Source organism: Sciurus vulgaris (genome assembly GCF_902686455.1).
Source record: "Sciurus vulgaris genome assembly, chromosome: 13".
Classification (NCBI taxonomy): Eukaryota; Metazoa; Chordata; class Mammalia; order Rodentia; family Sciuridae; genus Sciurus; species Sciurus vulgaris.
In genome coordinates, this window is record NC_136474.1 from 37,183,703 (window position 1) to 37,196,131 (window position 12,429).

The 12,429-nt window shown below is 37.5% G+C and overlaps 1 protein-coding gene across 1 annotated transcript in view; it reads left to right on the forward strand.

Moving 5' to 3' along the window:
* LOC306642730 (contactin-associated protein-like 3) overlaps window positions 1–12,429 on the forward strand; it is a 237,119-nt gene that overhangs the window by 8,213 nt on the left and 216,477 nt on the right.

Consider the following 12,429-nt stretch of genomic DNA (forward strand, 5'->3'; position numbering starts at 1 on the left):
AGTGGGATCCTTGGGGATTCTGCTGTGTACCTGTGCACCTGTGTGTCTGTCTGTGTGTACTGAGGAGGTGATGGGTGAAGAATGCTGTGGAGGGAAGCACAGAGAGATCAGGTGTAACCTAGTTGAGTTCAGTAAGATTGTTAGTTCTCAATATATATTTGCTGAGAAAGTAAAAATGTGAATGATTGTCTCTCCTAAAATATCTAGCAAAGTCCCAAGATCTGACTTTCCTCGTCTGTGCTGTGTCGTGTGTTCTTACCCAATAATTGTGACTAGAGGGTTTAGGCTTTCAACGCCCAGGGGTGGAGCCAGAAACTAATTTGTAATTTGAACCTTGACCAGGTGCTCACCTGAATCACCTTGCCAATAAATCAAAAGGCACCAACTCTTTATCCAATTAGTTTAATATCTATTATTAAAAGTATTTTGTTTCATATGACAGACATTTTGTTGTGTCTGCCACTCATGTTAAATGTAAACTTTCTGAAAATGGAACTACATTTCTTTTTGTGGTGGTCTGCTATTAGCATGAAGTAAGAGCTTACCAAATATCTGAAGAAATTAGTATAATTATGTGCCCATAATAATGTTTTGGTTTATGATGAGCATATGTGCTGGTCCCAAAAGACTTTATTTGAACCCAAAATATTGCTATTGTGCAATATTTACTGTACTTTTTCTGTGTTTAGATACACAATTATGTTAAAATTGGCTATTCAGTACAGTAACATGCTGTATAGGTGTGCATCCTAGGAGCATACTATATGACTAGGTTTGTGTTAATGTACTCTATGATGTTCACACAATGTTGAAATCTCCTAGCATCTCTCAGAATGTGTACCTATTGTTAAGTGATGCTGATTGATCCTTAAATATGCTCATTTGAAATTATACGGGAGATGGAGTTTCCATGTGTATTTCATAAACATTTAGGTTGTCTACTAAGAATAAAATTTCATATGAGTATCCCTCAGCTCTCCAGCTGCTGACTCATTTCCCATGGAAATGTCAATTGACTGATTTTGAGGGTTTTATTTACCTCTGGGAGTGAAATGCATGACATGATTTCTGTTCTAAGAGCCTTTCTGTGGTAAAACTGAAAAAGGACAATGTCTGTTAAACGACCGCAGATCAAAAGGCAGGAAAGAGGAAGACTTTGGGCAGGGATTATTAGTTGTATTGAGGGGGACTGAGAGTCCAAGTCTGATCTGAGCCGAGTTGTATGCTTTGCATACTTTGACAAGGCCGCCTGGGATCATTGTGTAACCAGAGCTCTCCAGAAGCCTGGTTTGTAGTGTCTAGTTGGTACTCCAAGCAGCATCTAATCTAAGAAGGGAAAGCCTGAGAAGAACCAGGCTAGGACTGGGGACTAGAAAGGAAAATATATCTCAGGGCAGGGGATGTGCAGGTAGACAGAGGACCCATATAGTTCAGCATGGAGATGGTGTCCAGTATTGTCCTTGATACCCAGGAGGCTAAGTTCATTTGAGTCATGACCACCTCTAGGCATGAGAGCTGTGGACTTTGTTTCCAGTAGCCTGTCACAGCATGAAGAAGCTCAACTGTGCTACAGACTTGACCCTGGGTGGGGGATTCTGAGTTTTCTTCTTTGCTGGTCATTGTCCACAAAACCATCACTGGCATGATTACATGCCTATGCTATTCCTTTCAGAATATCTATTTTCCAGTGCCTCTAATTTTACTTTCAGAATTGCATAGAATAGGCATAGTGGTGGTTGTAGAAATGATGATTCTATCAGTCTTCTTTGGAAATATGTTAACATAAGCAATGTACCATACTTGCCAATAGGTAGTAGGTTGGTGGAATTCTGGTTCCACAGTTTGTGCCAACTGTGTGCTCTCAGGTAACATGCTTTCCCTCTCTGTGTCTGTTTCTTCATCTCTAAAAATATAGAATGTAATAGTAACCTCCCTCACAGACGTGTCAAGAAGGTTAAATTAATACGTAAACCCTCAGATTTTAGTTGTTTGGATCAACTTGTCATTATTGGTTAAAACTTCTTTCAACTTCACATACTTTTCTGTTAGCTGTGGGTCTTGCCAGGCCATTGTCCAGGTGTCTGTGTGAGGATAATAGGCCCTGGATACATGGACTGTTTGTTTTACCACTGGTATTTATAAAGTCTTCAAAAGAACAAATGGTATCTGGCCACCACGTGCTCACAGTAGAAACAAAACATTAAATGCATCAAGAAACAAACTACTTCACAGGAGAACTACAGGACAAGATCAAAACAGATGTAAATATTGGAAATAGATTTAGAATGCAAAATGTTTTATATGTCTAAAGAAATACAAGATAGGAATAATGAAAAGAAGAAATTTTTGTTTCACAGTTTCCTTCTTATAAAGAAACAATCTTTATATGAAAATGATCAAGCAGAATTGAAAAAGAGCAGTTTCTAGACATGAAAACATGAATTATTGAAATAAGGAATTCAGTAGATTCTGAAATAGCAGATTAGACATAGGTGGAAAACAGCTGATTGGAAGGCAGATCTGAAATAAATAGGCAACATACACCCCAAAGAGACAAAGGAAAATATGAAAGATGGGTTAAGGGGCAGGGTGAAGAGTGACAAGATCCATGCATCTGATTTGGGTTCTGAGGGAGTGTTTAAGAACAGACTGATCACCCCTGAGAAGTCCAAATTTGAGAGTCTTTATTAGCCAGCTGGCTGACTGTCTCACACAATGCCTCAAAAATGGCTATTGGGAGAAAAACACAGACCATAGGGTTGTAGGGGTTTTTATACCATAAGTCAGTCAGTACATCAATCATAAGTGTCTGTTGCTATGATTTAAAATTAAAAACATCATGAGATCTGAAATCATTAGCAGAAGGGGGAAGTGGCTCAAAATGATGTTACTTAGGTACAAATTAAAGAATTTGTATCAAATTAAAGAATTATCTAACATCTAGATAATCCCTGTTGACATCACTGTTGACATGGTACATTGTTTAGGAAAATAGGAATCAAAAAGAGAACAATTTTTTATTATACAAGAATTGCCATTTCATCATTTTGTATTACCAATCATGTCATACTAAGCAACTGTTACAGGTACAGAGGCAGGGCATTCTCATGGGAGAAGCATTTCCTACATAACATGGAGTCTCAGAGCAAAATGGAGTTTATTTAGTCATTGCCCATATAGCCTGGCCTATAACTATTCCATGGAGTCAAATCAGCCCATCACAGGGAGGAGGAAAGACTTAACAGATGATCTATGGGAATTCTCATGATTCAAGGGGGTCACCAATCTTGAGAGTGAGGAAGGCTTTGGAATAAAAAGAAAACAGTGCATGCCATCAACACCACCATATGGAAATGATCCAAAACAAGAATACAAAAAAGCTGTAGAAAGCAGCCCGAGGAAGGAATAACAAACAGTGAAACACCCAGATCCATGAGCTCACAGAGTTCCGAGAGGGAATAAATACCAAGGATTACAGATTTAGCTTTCAAGAGAGGTGGGAAGATAGTCATTCTCAGAAAAGTAAAATCTTTAAGACTTGAGAGGATGCAAGACCACCAATCCTTCACTAAGGAAGTGCTAATGGATGGAAGTGGGCAGGAGGAAGCAATTATAGGGGCAGGTGTGTGTAGTTAGAATCCAGCAGCTGTTACACAAATGATGCTCCTGAAAATCCAATTGCAAAGTTACAACAATAGAAAAGGTGGATATACAACATCTGTGTGTAGTTGGTGGAATTAAAGGAAAGAAGACAAGACAAATCTAAGTGAACAACTGGAAATAAACGTGGAAAGGTAGTCAGAATTGAAGCATTTGTGGTTCTTACATTATTTGGTGAAGGGAGTTGAAATTTGTTTAATTTTATGCTTTAATTGTTAGGCAGAATCAGCATACACTTTCAAGGAGGACCACTGAATAGAAGTAAAAAGAAAAAAATTGAGTGGGAAGATTAAGGTCTATTCAAAGAAGGAAGAGAGCAGAAGGAAAATAACTGGTTAAGCTGGATGTGGTGGCACACACCTGTATCAACGCAAGCCTCAGCAATTTAGCATGGCCCTAAGCAACTCAGTGAGATCCTGTCTTTAAATAAAATACAAAAAAGGGCTGGGAATGTGGCTCAGTGGTTGAGCACCCCTGAGTTTAATCCCAAGTACCAAACAAACACATTTAAAAAAATGGTTAAAATGGCCAGATAGGAAACAATTAAAATGAAAGGATAAGGATATTTTATATATAACAATTGATAAATATTCTGCAGCCTCAATTACTTATGAAATGTTTATATCTAGACTTGACCATAAAGTTATTTCCATAAATTGCAAATAATTAGGAACATTAAAATCATAGAAAAACTTCCTAAAACTGGTAAAAGATAACGTGTAGTGATTGTAAAAGCTCTTGTTATGGTGAAATAGGTAAATGAAAAAAAAAAAACAAAAACCCGACAAACAAAAAATACACCTAGAAACATCAAGGTCACATTTTAAACCAAAGATAGTGATATAAACCTGTTTGCTTTGAAAGAATGAGGGCTAAGTTTGACTTTAGCAGAGCAGTGATACCGGAAGCAAAAAGAAATGCAGAAACAGTAAATAGTAAGGGAAGATAACTTTGTAATTTATAGTCAAACTATTTATAATCAGCCAAACTATTATTTATAGTCAGTCAACTTATTATTAATATCCCATGAACTTCTGGGGGTGGCTTAGTGATAGATCGATTGCCTGACATGCATAAAGCCCTGGGTTCGATCCCCAGCATCGCTATAAGGGAAATGAAAACCCAAACCATAATGTCACTGGAGGGCGTCTGAGGAGATCCTGAAAAGGGGGACCTTAATTCAGGATGACTGAGTCCTTGACAAATTTTGCAGAAAAGAATTTCAAAACATGTCAAAGAGGGAGGAGCAGAGATTTATTCAGGAAAGCAAGGAATCCTTATTCAGGGGAGAATGCGACTGTCAAAGGAGTGAGATGCACCTTTGGGATCTCAGGCTCTTTTATAGGAAACTTTGCAGGGGGTGGCATAGGAAGAAGGTATGTGAAGTGTGGCTGTCTTAGGATATTTATGTTGATATTGTCTCGATACATAACATTTGAAATGTATGAGTTTCTTAAAATATTGAATCTCCCTTTGCTTAATCTATTCTAAAAGGTACTTTTCATAAGTGAGTGAATTCCCCAGGAACCCTAAGATGTGTAGATTTCCTAGAATGACAGTTATGGGGGGAAAAAAAGCTGGCTTGGGAAGTGACAGACTTGGGAGGAAAACTGACCTGGGGAGTGAAGGTATGAAGAAATTTACCACAAGGCATTGGGATTAAAGTAGTCTCCCTTTTCTTCCTTTTGTCTGCTTTCTATCTATCTTTTATTTCTTCTATCTCAATTAGACATTATTCAGAAATACTACCCACACACTACCCATAAACTTAATGGAAAAGAAAAGGGAGGGTGTACTGTAGAAAGAAGAGAGAATGAATCCAAAGAAAATGAAGTGAAAAAAACTTCTAATCAATAGTAGGCAAAATAAATAAAACAGTAAAATTTGAGTAGGTCTAAATTAGTAAATATTTAACAGCTATCTGAAAATCTCAGTTTTTATAAAAATAGGGACTGAGATCCCCCAGTGGGGAAGGAAGGAAAATAAAAGTTTATTAATATTCTTTGGGAACAGAGTAGATTTTACCCTTAGACATTTGTTTTAAAAAATTGAGATTTGAAAAAAAGAGAAAAAAATTGAGATTTGGCTTTGTGTCAGAAAGAGAAGAATGCTCAATAGAAAATAAATAAATGTGATATTTTGCATGCTGTTAAAAATCATACAAGACTTGTTTCCTGTTTAGAAAAAAAGTCATGTTTTGTTCCAATGAGTGCTTGTTGCTTCATTTATTGTTCTTAAACCCTGAAATTGTGTTCATGTTGTAGAATGGGTGGATGAGGTCATTCAAGCATGTGGATTTTTCCCAGTCTACTTTTTTCTTTTTCTTTTTTTTTTTTTTTTTTATGGGGGGTGGGTAACTACAGATTTAACCCTTACTTAATCACTAAGTGACATCCCCAGACATTTTTATTTTTATTTTTGAGGCCGGGTTGCTGAGGCCTGCTTTGATCTTCCTACCTCAGCCTCCCAGAGCTTCTGGGATTACAGCCCTGCACTCCATGCCAGGCCCACAATCCACTTTCTATGGGGCCTACTGTAGCCAGGGAGGCTCACCTATGGTAGCTGAACAAATCCTGGGTGGATCTGTGGGATGCTTTTAATTTATGCTTCTACAGTCCTACTAGTGTGTTTAAGAAATTTCAATAATTACTATTGCTGGTAAATTACTAGAACAAACACTTTTTTCTGTGAGTAATTCAAAGATTTAATATATCATATTTATATAATATATTATATTTAGTATTTAATATTTAGCATACTATAATATTTGAATATATATAATTATTATATTTAGTATAATGACATCATACTAAATTTAGCATAATTTAGTATAATTTTTATGTTTTAAAAAATGGAATGAAATGCTAGATTATATCCTGCATTTTTCTGTAAAATACTGGAAGTCTCTTGAGGTTAGCAGATTTGTCAATATTTATACAGTAATTTTAAGGTTTCTTGCTTTAGTAGTGCTTATAGGGTGTGGATTAACCTTTGAATATATTAAAGAAAAGGCAGTATCCACTCATGGTGTTGCTAGGACAAAGAGACATTTATACTGGGCCCTCTCAAGGTTCACTGGTATGCCCTGACAGAAATTAAATGGAAAAAAGCCATACAAATTTATTAAGGTGCAAAAAGGGAAAACCACAGCATGGAGGTGTGGTGTGGGGTAGGAATTGGGGAGGGAGTTGGGGGATCATAGGCGGGTGATTGTGTGGTTATCCCCCTTCTTAACATCAAGCACAAAGGTATACACCCCTTTCTCCATGGAAGATAGGATGCACATAGTCAGCAAGGATGTCTTGTGATGCAGATGGGGTCTTCCAGGCAACAGCCACCTGTGTCCATCTGTCAGAGTCAGGTATTAGAATCCCAATCTCTTCTTTGCTGTGTGTAGAGCCCTCCTAGGGAGAAAGGAGGTGGGAGATATAAAATGGAAAAATGTCTGTGCACATCTGCTATTTACTAATGTAGATAGATACTTTTCTTTTTACAAAAGAATCACCTTTCAGAGTCATTCCTGTGATTGCAGAACCTGAAGTTTCTCTGAATATCCAATTTGAAATATGCCAAAGAAATGTTTTTTGGGGTGGGGTATTTTATTCTCCTGCAGGGTCACTAAATACCTCTTGTGAATTTTTTTTCAGTGTTGTGGTGAACCCATGGCCTTTCCCATGTATTTTCTCATGGAGTTATACCCCAGACCTGAATTTTAAAAATTTTCTTGTTACTGAGTTTAAACATTCAACCTGACAATGCCTTATTCAATATTAATCTAATTTAACATTTTATTTGGTATATATATATTCACAAATAAACATATGCTCCTTAAACATGAGTGTTTCCACTATCAATAGTGGACCATACTTTTGAATAAATATGAACAATTAAAGGAAATTATTGTTTTATGGAAATTTTTAGGCACGGACTCAAGTTTTTAGTAAGTCACTAATATTTAAATACAAATAATTTTAGGTAAATGTTACCTGAAAGAACAATGTTAAAATCATTCATGCCTATGAAACAACAATAAAAGAACAATGCTATAATATAATTATACCCAGTGACTAATGAATTAAAGCAGAAAAGATTCCCTAATGAATTAGATTGTATTAAAACTTTCAGTGTCATCTGAATCCAGATTTTGTAACATAAAACAAGTATGCTCCTTTTTTTTTTTTTTAATTCATTGCTTGAACACTTCAAAGAAATTACTCTCTTTTGTTGGAAAAGAATTCCCCTCCCCATGAAGACTAGGATGTAGGTCAGTTTTTGTCAACTACTTGCCTGTCATGCATGAGGCCCTGGGTTCAGGTCCCAGCACCACAAAAATAAATAAATAAAAAGTTCTTTCCCTAACATAATGGGGAAAAGGGCATTTTATAGAGATTTGTTTTTATAAATACTTTTACTTGATATGTGGATTGATTGTACTTGCTGTAGGCAGGTGACACAAAAGCATACCATGGCCTCAGATTCAGCTTTTCCTTCCCTGGAAAAGAGTGACCAACTACCAAGACAGCCCCCAGGAAAAGTAAATACCTCATAAGTAACCAGAGCCTGCCCAGGCCCAGCCCAAGCTCAGCTCCTCAGAGGGGAGCCAGTTCTCCAGGAACTTGCTGAGATTTTGCAGCCAACTATCCCTGGCCTACTTTATCAGAGAAAAGGAGGGAGTGAGGGCAAAACAAATGAAAAGTACTTCTACCTTGTAGATCAGTGTATATAAATAGCATATATATAGGTAGTCAGGAAATCTTTTGGAATCTCACCATTGATTGTCTTTGCAATGGCATTTCATTCTGCTTTCCTATTTTATCATAAAGTGGTCTTTAGCTTTGGAAGTTTTTAATGTTTCTTTAAATTCTCCTCAATTGCAAATGTTCAAATTACCAAATTATTTTTTCTAAGGCAGTGAAAAAAATTCTCCTAAGTCTTGTCCTGAAAATCCAGCAGATGTTATTATATTTATGGATCCAATGTGACAGCACAGTTGTTAAATTTTTGTAAGTTTTCAAAGTCACTGGGATTTTTCTGAAGAAATACTTCTCTAAATAGAAGTGACTGTCTGAATTTTCATCTTATTCCTAGGGTTTAAAAAATTGCACAGCAATTTTCAATTATTCTGCAACAATGTAATAGAGAACTAGTTAATAATTTTGTCTTCAATTTTCCATGGAGAAAATTGAGGTACTTATGATATAAAAACTTTGTATAAAGTTACAGAGTAAGTTATTTCTTCATAAAAAAAAATTCATGTAAACAAATATGGAAAATAATTAAAATTATATACTTGATTGCTTCGTGATCATTTTAATAATTTGAGTAAAGAATTTGAGAATTTCATAGAATTCTACAAAAATCACAAACCGTTTAAGTTTAAAATAGATTTTACCTCTTGAAATGATATTTAATAGTTAAATATTAATATTTAAGAGTTACATAGCAAGGCATTTCTCCTGCTAGCAAGGTATGGATAGTTAAAATCTTTTGAAACTGAGTATTAAGGGCAAAATCATTACTAATATGAGTCAACAGCCAAATATCTCAGTTGTTTCCCAAGCATTAGCTTGATTGAACTTTGGTGTTTTGCGTTTTGTCTTCACACTGCCCCACTCTACAGTGGTGGTGCCACCCACAACCACAGAGCAGAAGACACCAGTATTATTCCTGTGCAAATGCATTGTAGGACATACCCTGGGGTTCACAGGGTGTTCCCCTGCACAGTCCAGGATCCATCAGTGCAGAGATGTGGGGCTGCTAATGTGCATTTCCTTCTTTGGAGTTCATAGTCTGACTTCCTTGAGTGCACAAATACCCTGTACTGTATCCTAAGTGCTCTGGTTTGGTTGGGGCTCAGGGTAAGCTGCAGTTAGGAAGTCAGAATTTCAGATGAGGAGGTGAGGAGTTGTTAGTTTTTAAAATGTCCCAGGGGATTTATATTTGTTTCCAAGTTTGAGGACTATTGCTTTACTTGCAGGGTTCCCAGATCAATGAAAGGGTTAGACAAGTCAGAGGGCCCTGGGAGAGACTGAGCAAGTGCAGCCTCGGGACTCTCCCACCCTTAGCCAGAAGGTCTCTTGAATTCTAACTTGGGAGCAGCATGATTTGCTGTATGAAAAAGGGTTCCTTGACTGTATGTGTCTGAGGAACTCCAGCTGGGTCTCTTTCCATGAATTTTCCTCCATAGATTTATGCAATCTTGACAGATCTGGAGGTGTTACTTTCTTGTAATGTGAAAATGCCCTAAACATTCAATTTGTGGATTCCTTCTGAAAACTGTCCCCGAGTATGGTAGGTTCTTGAATTTTACTGTTATGCTTATTTAAGCAGGGTCAGGGAGTGTCTTTAGAAATGAGTGCTGCATGGGGCAGTCTCTCCTGGTAACAAAAGAGAAGCCCTTTTCTTAAGTCTGTTCTACTGCCTTCTGCTATCACTTACCCACCTGGAAAATTTAGACCTCCTGGTTCTCCTCTTATTATGAATTGGTTCTTTTTTTTTTTTGAAGCTGGAGTTTGAACCCAGGGGTGCTTAACCACTGAGCCACATCCCCAACCCTTTTCATTTTTTATTTTGAGACAGGGTCTTGCTCAGTTGCTGAGGGCTTCATTCACTTGCTGAGGCTGGCCTTGGAACTTGCGAACCTCCTGCTTCAGCTGGGAAGCAGCCAATGAGTACTTATCTCTGGTTTCCAGCTGGAGCCATAGGGTGGCCTTACAGTATTGAAAACTATGTTAGGGTGACATCCAATTTTAAATATAAGCAGGTGCTTCTGGTGTGAAAGTTAAACTTACATTTAAAATTAAATGTCAAGGCTACATAAAATTATAAGCACTCACTACCTGAGGAAACTGTCCTCACAGGATAATTTGTAGGGCCTTATTATATGATGACGCGTTTCACCATAAAGAAAATAAACAACACAAATGTTTTTCATCCTTACAGCAACCACCTTAGTTGTGTGATCTTATTGTCTTCATTGTACAGATGAGAAAGCTGAGGCTAAGGCTGAGGGACATCCCATGATCAGACATTTGGGACATGCTCCCCAAGCTGTGTCCTGTGTGATCTGCTTCTGGAATCTGTGGTTGATCCTCAGCAAGCAAAGGATTGTGGGGGGAGGGGCACCAAAGTGGTGAGAAGAAGAGGAAGGCGGGGTCCATGGCTGTCAAAGGGATACTCATAAAGGAAGGCCTGCTGGAGCCCAGGCTGGGAAAGGAAGCAGGCCTCTCATGTTAACCAGTTCATAAGTTAATCCTCATATGCCCCCCACCAAACGGTGTGACTTCCACTGGAAAGACCCCTTTGCATACAATAGGAATGACTCTGACTGGACTGATAATCTTGTACTGGAGAAATTTCCATGGTAACACTCCAGCCCACATGTAACCTTCCAGAATTCATTGAAATGCCCATAATGTTCCAGTAACATAATGACCCAGTAACACCCCAACCACTATTGACTTCTTAATTGTTTTTTGTGCCAAGAATAAATTCATTCTCTGTGAGCATTTTCTCAGAGTAGTGCTTTTAAATGCTGAACATTTGCAACTGGCATTACATTATGGAGAAAAGCAATTATTTTTGAAGTACATCCATGAGGATACTAGAAATTTTAATATGATAGGCAACCTTGGTTATTAATTAGCATATAAAATAACAAAATCTGGTAGTGAGCTTAATAACTACTGTTATTTTGAAGAGACCAGAGACAAACAATATTTCCAACCACAGTGATTGCTATAAAAATATGTGTAATTTATGTTGGTAACAAATGCGCAGGGCATGCTGAACCTTTGTGGCCTACTTCCGTGATTGAAGTAAATGTTGAGTTTAGTTAGAGGTTAGTGAAAATAAAGGTGTAATTGTTTTCTAGTAATGTTTGCAGAGCCCCTACATGGTGTTTGCCTCCTGTCTTAAGAACCCTGAGCCATGTGGGGCACTCCTTCAAGTCCTATGAACAACCTCCTGGGCTTTTGATTGGCATTTTAATGAATCTTTAGCTTAAGTTAGGGAAAATGATACCTTAAAATTATGGACTCTTCCTGCTTGTGGCTTTTGCAGATTGCATTTACGTCGGGGTTCCCCCCCCTATTTTTCAACACAGTGTTTATAATGATCCCCATAAAGACCTTTCATCATTTTGTAGAATGAATTCTTAGAAACCAATATATTTTGTTACCATTTGATATTCTTTCTTATTTTCTAAGTATGGCTGGTGTTTAGCTACAGCATTAGTTTTTGAATATTGAGCTAAGGAATCCATTTTTTGGACGTTTCTACTTACACAGTCACATCATCTGGAAGTGCTGACAGTAGCTTTTTGTTCTTTTCAGTTGATAATGCTCTTCATTTTCAAATTTTCTTCTGTTTACTGCTAGGGCTTTCAGTACTGAAAGCACCCAGAAAACTCACTCCTGATGCAGGAACTCACACAAGAGATTTTAATAAGCAGACAAACAGAGCATCTGCCCTTAAGGGCGAAAGAGAAAGAAAGTGAGAGAGTCAGAGTCAGAGAGAGAGTGAGTGAAAGTGAGAGAGAGAAAAAGAGAGCAAATAGAAAGGGAGTTACCCTTAGATAGTGAAAGCCCGTGGGCTAATTGGACCAATGACTGACAAGAAAGTTAACATTCTAGATTACAAAGTGGTGTGTGGGCAGGGGGCAGAATCAGAGGAGAAATAGCTGCAGCCTTGTTCCTTACAGGTACAATGATAACAGAAGCAGTGATGCCTGTGAGTCTTCCTGATTTTAAAGGAAATCCTTCTAATACA